The sequence below is a fragment of the Sinocyclocheilus grahami genome, unplaced genomic scaffold (assembly GCF_001515645.1).
Source record: "Sinocyclocheilus grahami isolate Dianchi unplaced genomic scaffold, SAMN03320097.WGS_v1.1 scaffold1698.1, whole genome shotgun sequence".
NCBI lineage: Eukaryota > Metazoa > Chordata > Actinopteri > Cypriniformes > Cyprinidae > Sinocyclocheilus > Sinocyclocheilus grahami.
In genome coordinates this window covers 50,157-64,293 of record NW_015506877.1, presented here as the reverse complement: position 1 = coordinate 64,293, position 14,137 = coordinate 50,157, and the positions used below count along the sequence as shown (strand labels likewise).

The 14,137-nt window shown below is 38.3% G+C and overlaps 1 pseudogene; it reads left to right on the top strand.

Moving 5' to 3' along the window:
* Window positions 1-10,628: 10,628 nt before the first annotated feature.
* LOC107572099 (extracellular calcium-sensing receptor-like) lies at window positions 10,629-13,857 on the top strand (annotated as a pseudogene).
* Window positions 13,858-14,137: the final 280 nt, after the last annotated feature.

Below are 14,137 nucleotides of genomic sequence, written 5' to 3'. Positions count from 1 at the left end.
TTTACAGTCATTTTACAGCTTTTACAGGTTTAGCTGATTTCAGTTTCTGCCTGTAGGTCGGTATAAGATGAACCAAACAGTTATCAGAGAGCCCCAAAGCTGCTCGTGAAACAGTGTGATATGCATCCTTTATTGCTGTGTAACAGTGATCCAGTATATTACTGTCTCTGGTGGGACATGTAACATGCTGTCTGTATTTTGGCAGTTTACAGGAGAGATTTGCTTTATTAAAAGTCCCCGAGAATGATTAAAACAGAGTCTGTGTGTTGTTGTTCTGTCTCTGTGATTTGATCAGCGAGTTTTTGCAAAGCCAGGCTCATGTGCGCTTGCGGAGAAATGTAAACACTCACGAGAATGAACGAGCAAAACTCCCACGGCGAGTAGAAAGGCTTACAGTTAATGAAGAGCACTTCCAGAGCGGGACAGCACATCTTCTTTAACACAGTTACATCTCTACACCACCTTTCATTGATGAAAAAGCATGCCCCGCTGCCATGCAATTTCCCAGTTGACTCTGCATCGCGGTCCGCTCTGAACAGCAGAAAGCCTGGCTGATGTAACGCGCTGTCCGGAATGGCATCATTCAGCCAGGTTTCCATGAAACACAGAGCAGCAGAATGTGAAAAATCCTTGTTTATCCGGGAGAGCAGAAGGGGTTCGTCTGTTTTGTTGGGTAGAGAGCGGAGGTTCGCCAGATGGATGCTAGGCAACGTCGTTCGAAATCCGAGCTGTCTAAGGCCCCGTCCACACAGAGACGCGTTTAGCTGTATACGCATACATTTTGTATTGTATAGGCGTTTCGTCCACACGGATCCGGAGTTTTGGGAGAGTGAAACCGATATTTTTTGAAACCGAGTCCCAGGCCCCGTCCACACGGAGACGCGTTTAGCTGTATACACATAAATGTTGTATCGTATAGGCGATACACGGATCCGGCGTTTTGGGAGAGTGAAACCAATATTTTTTTAAACTGGTCCCAGAGTGGATAAATCTGAAGACGCCACCCTTGTGTTTTCGTGTGGACAGCGAATCCATATATATATTCTCAAACGATGATGTCATCAGCCTACATCTCGCCCCTAGTCAGACACCACTACGTCACTTAACAGCAACAAAAACATGAACAAACACTGAACGATTGTCTTTTTATTAACTAATATTAACACAGATTAATAAATATATTTTTCCATGTTTGTTTGTATACCGTGCGCAAAGTTTATGCGCATAGTCCAAGTCTTCTTCTCCGTTTTTAGTGTATCTCTGTGGCAGAATTACAGCGCCACATGCTGGTCTGGCATGTATACTACATCATCTTGTGTCCGTTTCGTGGTTTTGTGTGGACACAGATATTTCTTGAGACGAGGGGGAAAAAAAGATTGGATAGGGAAGGCTCTGGCTTCGTGTGCACGTAGCCCCAGAGTGGATCAATCTGAAAATGCCGCCCATGCGTTTTCGTGTGGACAGCGAATCCGTATATTTTCTGAAACGATGACGTCATCAGCCCACATGTCGCCCCTAGTCAGACAATGCTACGCCACGTAACAGCAACAAAAACATGAACAAACACTGAACGATTGTCTTTTATTAACTAATATTAACACAGATTATTAAATGTATTGTTCTATATTCGTTTGTATACTATGCGCAGACGAGGGAAAAAAAAAAGATCGGATAAGGAAAGCTCTGGCTTTGTGTAGACTTAGTCTTAACTTCATGTGCGCGCCGGCTCGGTTCCCCTGTCTGTGCGTCCTGAAGCGTTTGATCAGCGCCGCTGCTCCGCCAGCTACAATGTTCAGCAAAACATCAGAATAGTCGAAAAACCGGTGAAATATTGGGTGGTGTGTACTGCCGCATGCCCAGCAATTCATCTCTGGTGAAACTGATTGCAGGGATATAACTAAAGACAGGACAAACTAACAAAAACATAAAAACAATTGCGAAGCACGCCACGGAGGCAGCCGTCAGCCATCAGCCCCTAAAAAGCCTCATCCTCAACCACTCTAAATGGCAGTCTTTTATGACCATGTTGACCAATGCCTCATCAGCCATTTGCTTGTGAGATGCTATAATGAAAGAAGTTACAGTATATATAATATACATATATTAATTAAAATCATGATAATGCATTCAAAATTATGAATAAAAATCATGAAATAATACAGCTCAGGTATTTCTGGTTTTATGTATATTTTCAACATGCCATAATCATCTATTTGACTTAAATGCCTATTAAAATGAGAGTCCGTGGGATGATTTCAAAATCCGGACATTCAAAGTAGTGTCACTGTCATTTATTGTTTAAAATTACTTAAATGTTTAACATCGTTACATTTCTTTAAGGCAGTAACCACACATTCATTCACCCATTTTAAATTTTGGAATAGGAGCACCAACGCACAAAAGCAATAATGCTCCTATGAAAAATAGCCATGGTTTTACTACAAATAAAACCATAATAAACCACAAATTAACCTAGGTTTTGCTACACTAACCATAGTTTAACCATGGTATTTAAATTTGGTTATACAAACAGTAAACTGCAAAAAAAAACATGGTTATTTCCCGTAAAGGTCTTTATCAGTCAAATTCATTTAAAACTGTAAATTCAACAGGTATGAAATATGATCAGTAAGAAAAAAATGTGAAGACAAGCACTGGACTGTGGCAGGTTAGTGTGGAAATATATTTATTTATTATTCAGAATGCATATTTGGAAGATAAATATATTCATAGGAACATTTCAGCAGGTTGAAGATAATTCATGTTAATGCAGAGAATATGACTAATTGTTTTTTTGTTGTTGTTGGTTTTTTTTTTTTTAATTGCCATTCCTAAAGTGTAGTAATAATCTGCTTTCTCATGAGAAACGTACGGTGGCCGAGAGAGCTCAACGCACTGCAACTTAAGAAAACACATGCAAATTGAAAAAACACCAGCAAGTTAAGAAAACATCTTCATCAGTTTGACAACACACGCGCTGCAAATCCTCACAGCACATGCGAATGAAGAAACGCGCTGCAAATAGCACGGACCACAAAGGAAATGTTTCAAGGGGACCCAAAAAAGTGACGGACCCGGCTGGGATTTGTTTTGTGCAGTGGCTTTTTATTTTTTTGAGTTTCTGCTAGTTAGTTTCACAGTTACTCGTGTAATTCGTCAGATTATTTAGGCTAATAATATCTAAAAGACAAAGGAATCATGCAATCATGGTGTTAAAATAAACAAAAAAAACTCACCTTTCTGTTCACTGACAACTCCACTGACCAATAGCCACTGCACAAATTGTATGTCCAATTTTAGGATTTTTTGTATTGATTTGAAATTATTTTATGAATCTCTCTGCTCATCACTTAATAAGAAAGCTGTTAAAACTACTGTACTGATGGAAAAAATATTGACTTTGATGCAAGGGTTACCTCCTGTGTATTCTTTGAAGTTGACATTTTATGTGTAATTTTCCATTTAAGTTATTTTTTATTTTAATTTATTTATGATTTATTTATTTAAGAAAATGGAAAAAAAGAAAAGATGTTTAACTTTTTATGTATTTGTTTTTGTTCTGTTTATATTTCATTTTTATTATTCTTTATATATTTATTGTTTTGTATTCTGGTTGTGTATGTAATTTATTGCTATGACTGTATCCCCTGTGAATGTTACATCTTCAATAAAAAATAAAAAAATGTAAAAAAAATCACTAGCAGAAACTAAAAAAAAAACAGCCACTGCACAAAACAAATCCCAGCCGGGTCCGTCACTTTTTTGGGTCCCCTTGAAACATTTCCGTTGTGGTCCGTGCTATTTGCAGCGCGTTTCTTTATTTGCGTGTGTTGTGAGGATTTGCAGCGCGTTTCTTCATTTGCATGTGTTGTGAGGATTTGCAGCACGTTTCTTCATTTGCATGTGTTGTGAGGATTTGCATGTGTTTTCTTAAAGGGATCCCTGGGTACTAAGACTTGTATGGTTTACTAGATTACAGTTGCCCCAAAGTATAGAAATATAATATACAATTAACAAAATATGTCTTAGTTCTTATAAAATTTATTTAAAAAATCGGTAGTAGTAGGCCGCCATTGTTGTTGACAGCGTAGTGCATTCTGGGCTGTGACGTCAAATGGTTGCACCGATCACCGCTTCGTTATTTTGATTCTGCTATGTTACAAAAAATTTAATCTGTTCAGCCTTTTCAATTTGAGCCAGAGCACGAAATTAGTGAGGATGAAAACATTGAAGACGTTCGATATCAAATCAATCAAAACGAAGACGATCGGAGGGTTTATGAGGCGAGAGTGGGGCAAAATGGATGGTGTCTCTGTGGCTATTGCTTGCCGATGCTGAACGAGAAGGAGAGCATTTGCTGTAAGGAGCTGCAATTTTTCGCTGTAGCTGTTCCAGGTAAGTTTATGGATCCAACTTTAGTTGTATGATTATAGCGTGTAAAAATCGTCTATGTCACCTGAATGCATTACACAGTGAAACATGCTAAGATGCTACTGCTTTTATGCTATTACAGATATCCCGTGCATCACAGCACACACGAGCTTTGAGGCAGTCTGTCTCAATTGAGACGTGTTATGGGCTGCCCTCATCAGTCTCCATGACAGGGAGAGTGCCGACTTGCCGAATCGGAACCAGGTGACAAATAGGCAAGTCTGTACGTCAACCCTCGCTTTGCCTCAAGTTTCCAGCAGAACATTGCTGACTAAGTATCATTTTGATAATGGGAAATATGGCATCAGAACTAAATTAAAGTGTCAGAGGTCAGATTGTTATTCTAAACAACAAGGAACTCAAATCATAGCTAGACGGTAGTGCTTAAAACAGAGAGCTGTGTCAATAGTACACTCACCTGTTCCCTGTTTGCATTGTTGTTATGATCCAGAGCAGCAAGCATAGAAGCATGGATCATCACATCATATCCAAAATGTGTTCTCTTCGTAAAGGTATTTGAGGTACATGGAGTGGTACACCTGAAACAAATATGTAAAAATGTTAAATTGTGTGTGAAAAATACTACAAAATTATTTTTAGAAGCAACCTCTGTAACACTGTTTAAAACTACTAAACATACCTCTAGTGTTGTAGTGTGGATGCACTTTGTCAGGTGGTCCAGGTCTTTCAAAAGTCGCTTGTCTTTAACAGTCCTCACCAGTGCTTTGTAGGCTTCAGATCCTGGACTCAACCAAAGCTTTGTTCTCTTGGTCGGCTCATCAAGGGGCTCATGAGCACATCTATGGTAATGCTTGTTGCCTGGCCAGTCATGCCGGTTGGTAACATGGTGTATTACTGACACCCACTTCTCCTTCAGCACCTCAGAATTACCCTCACAGGTTTGGGCACTCCACCATAAATGGTTAACAATGGATGGTATCCACTCTCCCAGGCCCACACATTCTTTCCTCTTAGCTGCAATGACCAGTTTTTTCGACACTCCTTTTGCCACATGCCAGGGGTCAAATTCATGGTGTTTTTCTGGGTTACTGGCCCTCATTTCTTTGACAATTTTTTTGGTTGCCTGTCCGTGGAAATGGTAAAAACCTTCACTCCATTTTCTTCTATGGATTTAAGAGCTTCCTTAAAACCTCCACTGTCAGATATTTTCCTTTCCATCCCTGATGAGATGAGTCTGAATGTTCTCGAAGTGTACAGTAATGGGACAATTGAAGCTAATTACAACCTTCTAATTTCTATACCATGCAAAATGGAGAATGAAAACATACTTACCCACTCCATGGTCAGAAGGCCAGCTTTAATCCATTCACAAGATCAACTGTGAAAAAAATCCTCATTCTGATGACTGACCAAAGTAAATTTCAGAAAACTCACTGCAAGGGATCCCGGGTTTCGGCACCATCTGTAAGGATGGTTTTCCTACGGTGGTTCAGGCTGTAGGATTGCCGAATGACTAAAGAAACGTTATCAGCACGATGGTATAAAACTGTACATTTCTAGTCTATTACCACCCACTGCCACTTATACCAACGACGGAAATAAGCGCAGTTAGAATAGCTACATATGTGGGAGAGCGTTGCTATTGTGTGACTATTGTATTGCAATAGGTAACACTTTAAGATGAACCTTGAATCAAGACTAGTTAGCACATAATTAATAATTGAAATGGTTTAATAACAATATTTTGTTATGGTTACACTTGAATTGGTTACAAAATAGATGAAGGATGGTAAAGCATAGTTAATTGTACCCAACATGTAAAATATTACCTGAGAGAAAGAGATAGAGAGAGGAAGAAAAAGAGGGAGAGAGGGCAGAGACCCAAGATGAGAGACAGCCAAGGAAAGAGCCAGCAAAGGAAAGAGACAGAGCAACAGTTACAGTCCTCTTTTATCCCTTCCTTGACCATGTGACTAAAAACCAAATGTGAGACATTCAAACTGACCAATCAGCAGATTACAACTTCACCCACTGGGCAAAAGGTGTGACAATTAGCAGACCCCCGGTGTATACACATGTTGTCCTACAGGCCTTGATCACTATCAGCACCTCTGTGCCTTCAGGAATGCCAAATGGCCCTTTTGTTACTGAAGATAGGTTTGGGACAGGAAAGCAGAAGTCTTTGATAATTTTTGACCTTACACCTCCATGGCAATCAAAGAGCCAAACTTTATACAACGCTGTAGTAATTTTTTTAACTGTTCCTCAAAAACAACAAACAGCCTGTCTTTATGGCTGTCATTTGAAATGTGAGATTCCTGGGTGCTTTGAGAAGGCTCAGATGAACTTGCATTTTATTCTGAATCAGACTGTATATCTTGTGGTTGACTTCCCTCACTAAATTCATTATCTGAAAAGAACAGATCCTGGGACTGACCACCCTGATTTACTACTTCACCTCCCTCACCCTCTTCAGCAGGCACTGCAGCATAAATATGGTCAGTGTTAACCGAGTCACACACATCCACTGAACACTGTACTGCTGCGTCACACTTGTCAACATCCGTCTGCGTTGTTGCATCAACCATAACTGAATAACACTGTACACTTACTGACTGCAGTGAAACTGACGAATTGTCCGGCTCCTCCGCGAATACGCTTGAACTTTCTCCTTCTGTGGCTACGGCGTCATGTTTACATCCTACCAGGATAGCATCTAGCGTTTCTTGTCTCTGTCATTTCTCAGCGCGGATTTCACTCGACATCCGGGTGCGTTTAGACTCCTTGTGGGGGAAAATCGATGGTACAGCATTTGGTTTAAGTCTACGTTTAAATCCGTCGGCACACGTAAGTTCTTTCATTAGCTGTGGTCTACTAAAGGCCTCAAAGGCATTAGGGCTAAAGTGGCGAGAACACAGACGCGGGTCTTTGGGAAGTTGTATTCGTCCACAGGCATCTTCCCATTCTTTTCTCCTCTTCTTGTCGCTAGGAAAGCTGTGAAGACTTACATCGCTGCTCTTGTTGCCCTTCGACTGAAAATTACAGCCAAAAGCCGCACAATGTGGCATCGTATCCGTGTTTTATATTACGAGTTGTGTCAAAATAGCAACAGGTAGCGCCAGTAGCTCACCGAGTGCAACCATTTGACGTCATCAAAATAATGGCGCCCCCCACAGTCCAAAATAAGCAAAAGACGATGTGGATTTTTTAACTAACGTAAATCTTTCATGTAGTTTCTACTACATTTTTCAGTAAATGACATCATTTACGTTATTTTAAGCCATACAAGTCTTAATACCCAGGGTTCCCTTTAAGTTGCAGTGGATTGAGCTCTCTCGGCCACCGTAGAAACGGTCTGAATGTAGGAAACTCCCGAGCTCAACTGAGTACAACGTGGAAGTAGTTGTGCAAGTAGTCCATAGCATGTGAAGCCTTCCAAAGAGTATCCAGTATTACTGCCCCCCCCCTGGAGGACGATGTTGCAGTTGTTTTGACTGAGTTTGAAATTCAAACCTTTAATAAATCATTTAAAATACATACAGTTTTCCATCTCAACATCAAAAGGTGTGTCTTGTTACTTGGGCCCAAAATAACATTTACATGCAGGTTTTACTCTCATTTGTAATTCAGGATACATGCTAATGAAATTAAAATCTGTTAATGAATTAATTTAAATGCATGCAGTTTTCTTTCTCAAATTCAAAGGGTGTGTATTGTTACTGGTTCATAGTAGAACATTTTGATGTTGGTTTTAGCCACAGATCTATAATAGAACATATACTATTTCAATCATCTAACACCATCTTTTAACACTGATGACAATAACGTGTTTATGTGACACATAAACCATAAATAAAGGGCTATATAAATGCCTCATTCATTCATACAATTTCTACCGAGGGGGGCCCCAAGTGACCGCTTGCTTAGGGCCCCAAAACGTCTAAACACTCCCCTGACTGACAAAAACTGAGGGACTCATGGCAACTATTACAAAAGATTCAAACATTCACTGATGCTGCAGAAGGAAACACAATGGATAATTACGATGCATGAAAACTTTTTGAATTAGAAGATTAGGGAGTTTACCCTAATACTATTTGTACTAATTTTTTCTTCTGGAAAACATTCAGGGAAAATACACAAAACCATGCTGTTAACGAAATCATTGTTAAAACATTTGCAGTTAGCCTACTTTACAACAATATTACAACACAGAACAGTTACATAAGCAGTGAGTAACTGCAAAAAGCAAATTAATGTATATGTGCATACGTTTCAAAACAAAAGTCTTTTAGATTTCAGAATGAACATTTGTAATACATATTATGCTGAGGTGTTGTCTCATCTGTCCATCAGTCTGATGTTTGCTACTGCAATGAATATAAAGGTAACTTTGTAAGCAGTGGAAATGTATGACTATAAACAAATAACCATTTTCTTTGGACATTTTTGTTGTAAGAATGTTCATGGAAAGTACATATATAAAGCGAGTGACTCTTTAGGGAATAGAAGGGATAGCAATATGGCAGTACAGTGGCTTTGCTTTTATTGACATCATGAGCAATCCAGTTCTCTATATTCTGATTCTGAGAACTGGTTACTGTCCATATATAAAGGCTGCACACTCTCAGAAAAAAAAGGGTGCAAAAGCTGTCACTGGGGTGGTACCTTCTCAAAAGGCACACCTTTGTACCTAAAAAGTCCATATTGGTACCTTAAAGGTACAAATTAGTACCTAAAGTGTACATATTAGTACCTAAAAGGTACAAAACTGTTCTTTTGAAAAGGTACAACCCCAGTTTTTTTCTGAGAGTGCAAAATGAAACATGCCCCCCCGGTGTTGTCTCATCTGTCCATCAGTCTGATGTTTGCTACTGCAATGAATATAAAGGTAACTTTGTAAGCAGTGGAAATGTATGACTATAAACAAATAACCATTTTCTTTGGACATTTTTGTTGTAAGAATGTTCATGGAAAGTACATATATAAAGCGAGTGACTTTTTAGGGAATAGAAGGGATAGCAATATGGCAGTACAGTGGCTTTGCTTTTATTGACATCATGAGCAATCCAGTTCTCTATATTCTGATTCTGAGAACTGGTTGCTGTCCATATATAAAGGCTGCACACTCTCAGAAAAAAAAGGGTGCAAAAGCTGTCACTGGGGTGGTACCTTCTCAAAAGGCACACCTTTGTACCTAAAAAGTCCATATTGGTACCTTAAAGGTACAAATTAGTACCTAAAGTGTACATATTAGTACCTAAAAGGTACAAAACTGTTCTTTTGAAAAGGTACAACCCCAGTTTTTTTCTGAGAGTGCAAAATGAAACATGCCCCCCCCAACAAAAAAAACTAATTGAGTAACTGTGTGAACCTTAACCTTATCCTTGAATACAATTTATTATTCAAATATTCAGAGTTTTGAAATTAACAAAAACATCGGATCATCAAACTAGTTTGATTCTATTCCATTCCTAAACTCTCAGAAGTAAAGGTACAAAAGCTCTCACTGGGGCGGTACCTTTTCAAAAGTTTTGTACCTCTTAGGTTCTAATGTATACACTTTAAGTACTAATATGTACCTTTAAGGTACCAACATAGACACAAATATGTGCAATAGGTACAAATACAATAGGTACAAATATGTACCTTTTGAAAAGGTACCACCCCAGTGACAGCTGTAGTACCTTTATTTCTGAAAGTGTACTTGACCTGACTCCTGCACTGCCCTATGAGGTCATTGGTTACACTCCAAATCATTCATACATATTAATTAAGTCTATAAAAGTGCATATACTGTATCAGGTCATTTGCAGTTGGCAGTCGCAGTGGAGCTCAATCTCTGGGATGCTTCTCTTTATTTGCACTCTCCTGCTATTCCATAAACCAAAGGCAGAAGACACTCTTTGCCAAAAAATGGGAGACCCTAAGCACGCACTGCTTTCCAAGGATGGAGACATAAATATTGGAGGACTTTTTTCAATCCGCAGTATAGAACTATTACCTTCATTTGAGTTTATACAAAAACCTCAGCTTCTATCATGCTCCAGGTTTGTTACATTGTAAATTTTTTTAAAACATTATATCAGATAAAGTATTCAATATCAACAGATTTTTTAATGAAAATATATTGTACAATATAAAATCATACCTGCTGACTTTATAACAACAAACAACCATAACATCTGGAATATTGTGACAGTGTGAATCTGAGAGATTTCCGGATGGCTCAAATCATGATATTTGCCATTGAGGAGATTAACAGAAGTGAACAGTTGCTTCCAAATGTTTCTATTGGTTACAAAATCTATGATAGCTGTGGTTCAAGACTGTCTTCTATGAGTGCAACTTTGGCATTGATGAATGGTCAGGAGTTTGCAGCAGGGGACACATGCAATAGACAGTCTCCTATACATGCTATCATAGGAGAAACAGAGTCTTCTGCTACAGTGATTCTCTCCAGAACTACAGGACCTTTTAAGATTCCAGTGGTAATAGGCAAACATACTCATGCATGACATAATAACAATATTGATGACGGTTTCACTGCTTCCTGTGGTTTTTTTAATTAATTAATTTATTTATTTATTTCAGATTAGTCACTCAGCTACATGTGAGTGTCTTAGCAATAGGAAAGATTACCCCTCATTCTTCAGGACTATTGCTAGTGATTACCACCAGAGCAGAGCACTTGCATACATAGTGAAATACTTTGGCTGGTCATGGGTGGGAGCTGTGAACAGTGACAATGACTATGGAAACAATGGAATGGCCATATTTCTGAAAACAGCCCAGGAAGAGGGGATTTGTGTGGAATACTCTGTGAAATTCTATCGAACAGAACCTGAACAACTCCAGAAAGTTGTAGACACTATGAAAAGAAGCACCACAAAAGTGGTTATTGCATTTCTTTCCCGTGTTGAGATGGTCAATCTTCTTGAGCAACTAAGAATTCAGAACATTACAGGCCTGCAAGTAATTGGTGTGGAAGCATGGACAACTGCAAAGAGTTTGATCACTCCAAACAGTTTTCATGTTCTGGGAGGGTCACTAGGCTTTGCAGTGAGAAAAATCAATACTGAGGGATTTTCAGATTATGTTATAAAAGCATTTTGGGACTCAGCTTTTCCATGCTCACAGGCTGAGGGGAATTCTTCTCAAGTGAAATTAAATTGCAGCAGATATCAGGATCTACTTGTCCTGAAAAATAACAATGAAGATGTACCTGAGCAAAGATATGCAAGCAATGTCTACAAAGCAGTTTATGCTGTTGCTCATTCATTACATAGTCTGCTCAAGTGCAAAAAACCAGAAGGTTGTAAGAAAGGCCTGGCAATACAACCACAGCAGGTAAAAAAAAAAAAAGACAATTTATAACAGGTAAAAACTGTTTTTCATGCAACGGTCAATTTGAAAAATGTTAGCTTTTAAACGTTTTTTTCATACAAGTGCAAAGAAAACATTCAAAATATACTTTCTTTAATTGCACTTTATCTATTTGCATATGTAGTTTTAAATTACAACACATATATTTAAAGGCTGTTTTCTCACAATTAGATTTGACCTCCTTTTGAGAGTCAAAAATCTCCAATTCAGTAGTACTTACAAACATCAAACTTTACAGGGGTTTGTTCATATATCATTTGCCTGCTTTTATACAACATTTTCTACACAGAGAAATCCAAAAAATCTAATTTTTAATTAGATAATGCATCATTTGCACATTTTAAAATAACATTAAAAAAAAGCTTGTAATTCTTAATCTAATCAATCAACTGAGGAAGTATGGTGGTTTTTACCTGGGGTGTTTTGTCTTAAAATACCTAAATTATTATATATTTTTGCTAGGTGGTTGAGGCACTTAAAAAAGTAAATTTCACTGTAAAGTTTGGAGATCATGTGTGGTTTGACAGCACTGGTGCCACAGTAGCCCAATATGAAGTTGTGAACTGGCAGCAGAATTCAGATGGATCAATCCAGTTTAAACCAGTGGGATACTATGATGCCTCACTGCCTCCTGACCAGCGCTTTGTGGTTAACACTGAAAACATAATCTGGGCTGGAGGACAGCTGGAGGTAAATAGTAAAATGTTGGTTTGAAAGAAGCAAATGTGGCAGGATACACTTGAAAATCAAGTCATCATTTACTGGTAGAAAGGGACAATCATACTTTCCAATATGCAAAATGTCCACAATGACTTCATGGCATTAACTAGCATTGAAATTGTATGTATAATGTATTTCTCAATGCAGAAGCCGAGATCTGTGTGCAGTGAGAGCTGTCCTCCAGGCACTAGGAAGGCTGCACAGAAAGGAAGACCTGTCTGCTGTTATGACTGTATTCCATGTGCAGAAGGAGAAATCAGTAATGAGACAGGTAACCTACAGCCCATCTCACAGTTTCAAAGAAAATTGGTTAGTTGCTCTTTTTGTGTTCTTCTTCTACTCTTCAGGATGCAGTTTTTTATCAAAGGACTTTATAAATAAAATAACTAATAAATATAATAACTAGAACTATATAACTATATAACTATAGTAAACACACCTTTCTTTACAGATTCAAATAACTGCAAGCAGTGTCCAGGGGAATACTGGTCTAATGCTGAGAAAAATAAATGTGTATTAAAGGCTGTAGAGTTTCTCTCATTCACAGAAGTTATGGGTATAGTGTTAGTCTTTTTCTCACTGTTTGGTGTAGGATTAACTGTGCTGGTGACCATACTGTTTTACAGTAAGAAGGACACCCCCATAGTAAAAGCCAACAACTCAGAACTGAGCTTCCTGCTGCTCTACTCATTGACTCTGTGTTTCCTCTGTTCACTTACTTTCATCGGTCGGCCCACTGAGTGGTCCTGTATGTTGCGTCACACAGCATTTGGGATCACTTTTGTCCTCTGTATCTCCTGTGTTCTGGGGAAAACAATAGTGGTGTTAATGGCCTTCAAGGCTACATTTCCAGGAAGTAATGTAATGAAATGGTTTGGGCCTGTACAACAACGACTCAGTGTTCTAGCCTTTACACTTATACAAGTTCTTATCTGTGTGATTTGGCTAACAATAGCTCCTCCATTTCCTCATAAAAATCTGGAATATTATAAGGAAAAAATCATTCTTGAGTGCAGTTTGGGTTCTACTACAGGTTTTTCTGCTGTTCTAGGTTATATTGGACTACTAGCAGTCTTGTGTTTCATTTTGGCTTTTCTAGCTCGCAAGCTGCCTGATAATTTCAATGAAGCCAAATTCATCACATTCAGTATGCTCATATTCTGTGCTGTATGGATCACATTTATCCCTTCATATGTCAGTTCTCCTGGAAAATTTACTGTAGCTGTGGAGATATTTGCCATTTTAGCATCAAGCTTTGGTTTACTATTCTGTATATTTGCACCAAAATGTTATATAATTCTGTTCAAGCCTGAACAAAATACAAAGCAACATATGATGGGCAAGATTCCACAGTCTTAATAAAAAAAAAAAATTATTAAAATTAAAACTGATATTTACTTGGCCCGCTATTTCTGGTCATATATGAATTACAAATCTTAATTTCTGAATCTAATCACTATGGGAATTGCATTGAAGCATGTGAAACATTACATGAAACAATCAATGAATGAATGTTTATAAACAATATATGTCATGATACGCTGTAAATAAATGCATTAAGATGAAGATGAAGGTTTTGTAAATCTTTAATCCAACACACAAGTAATCTAACACATGGGTAATCCAAATACAGGGTAGA